This window comes from Frankliniella occidentalis, unplaced genomic scaffold (assembly GCF_000697945.3).
Source record: "Frankliniella occidentalis isolate FOCC.00 unplaced genomic scaffold, Focc_3.1 Scaffold274, whole genome shotgun sequence".
NCBI classification, from domain to species: Eukaryota; Metazoa; Arthropoda; class Insecta; order Thysanoptera; family Thripidae; genus Frankliniella; species Frankliniella occidentalis.
This window is the reverse complement of record NW_026267400.1, coordinates 311,660-313,759: the sequence shown is the minus strand read 5'-3', so window position 1 is coordinate 313,759 and position 2,100 is coordinate 311,660.

The following is a 2,100-nucleotide window of genomic DNA, read 5'->3' as shown; positions in this document are numbered from 1 at the left end:
GGTGGCGAGCCGGGCGCACTAGGCCCACTAGCAGGACGAAGACGTCCTCCTCGTGGACAGGCGGGCCCCGTGCACTGGCAGCACAACGACAACGACCTCCTCGTGGACACGGCCCCCGGTGGCGAGCCGGGCGCACTAGGCCCACTAGCAGGACGATGACGTCCTCCGTGTGGACACGGCCGCCCCGGCCGCGGCCGTGTGCACTGGCAGCAACGGCAACGGCCTCCTCGTGAACACGGCCCCGGGTGGCGAGCCGGGCGCACTAGGCCCACTGGCAGGACGATGACGTCCTCCGTGTGGACACGGCCGCCCCGGCCGCGGCCGCGGGGCGCGTGCACTGGCAGCACAACGACAACGACCTCCTCGTGGACACGGCCCCGGGTGGCGAGCGGGGCGGGAGGACACCCGTTCTCAAAAGGGAATGACTCGGCAGCTAACCACCCCCTCCACATTTCTGTATCCTCACGGCCTGCTGGATTCTCGTGTATGTGTGTGTGTGTATGTGTGTGTTCGCAGTTCGCACTTTTCGTACGCAGACGTTCTCTCTTCCTCTCTCGGCGATTCGCGCCATTATTCTGCGAAGCATATTTCTCCTCTAATCTGAGAAGTTTGTTGGTTAAAGGTAAGCTTTTGAATTATAAATCAAATGCCTGGATTTGTGCCGTTGAATTGCCCTACCCCTTCTATGATTGTCAAGTAGTCTTTTTAATACGTTGTATATTATCGTAAGGGTCTAATGATGCCGGCTCGGAATCAATCAGGTGTTATGTACCGCTAAAACAATGTTTCTGAGCAACATCTTCTGAAATATTGCTGTTTTCTATTCATTTTAATTTCTCTCTGAAAAAAACTGCATATTGAAGTATTTTGGTATCCTTTGTTCCTTTAGTTTGAGGTTAGGATGCTCATGCCTGTTGAATTTGAATGGCTACAATTATCTATGCCTGAGGATTTCGGTTGACTTTGCACTTACTAACTCTCTTTATGTATTCTTGCAGAGAAGCAGATTTTGTGGTCACACTTTGAAAATGACTGACAAGGACAAGCCCAAAGAGCCTGAAGTAAGTTTTTTATTGTCAGCTGTATCTCTTTGTGCTTATTGTGTTGTACACTAAATTCTAACTTTTACTTTTCAGTCGGATTCTTTCTGGAAAACTGTGGAAAAAAAGATGAACTGTACTCTTCCAAAACTTCTTAAGAACATCCTTGAAAATTATGGTTATGATTCATTGCCAGCTTTTAGGCGTTTCAATGCAAGCCAAATTGACAATATTGAAAAGTTTATGCAAGAAAAGTGCTTCAGACTTATTGAAGCCAATGAGCTTAAAGATTACTATGGAAGGTTTGCGAAAGCGCCTGAACTGTACGAATTGGGAGGATTTCGAGGGGTTCTTGAAGAATTGGCGGACAAATTTAAAAATGATGTTCACCAGAGGCCATCAACTTCATCAAAGGGTCCACCAACAACTGCCACTCAGGAGCCTACATCTGACACCGACTTGTTGCTGAATGAACAAAACCATCTTTATGAAATGTTAAAGACATACATTAATGAAAATTTTCCACAAGTATTTGAAACTGAGGATGCTGATTTTGGTGATGACGATCAAGAGCAACCTCAAGCAAATGAACTGATTGTGAAAGTAACGAAAAATGGTTTTGGTCAATTTGTTGCCACAGTGCAGTGTCCATCTTGTAAAAAAATACTAAATGGTTCCAAAACTGCTAAACGGTGGAAGCACAATGTTTACAGGCATATAAAAGACCACCATTTAAAGCCAATAGGCAAATCTAATCAAAAAACCCTCTGTGAATCTTTTAATCTAACACCAAAGGTAAACATTTTCTTCACTTCTTATTTGTGTTACTTATTGTTCAAACGCTAACTTGTGTTTTGTTTTAGAAATCAGTGACTGTTAGAGATTGCTCAAGGTCACCTTCTCCAGCGAAGAGGCGTAGAAGAAATTCAGTCAATAGTATACGGATAAGCTCTGAGGAAGATGAGCATGTGAGTTCTGTTAATACTAGTACTTCCTTTGATTATTTGTTTCAGCGTAAAGTTTTATTCTTTTCTAAAATATGAGTGGTTATATTTATATG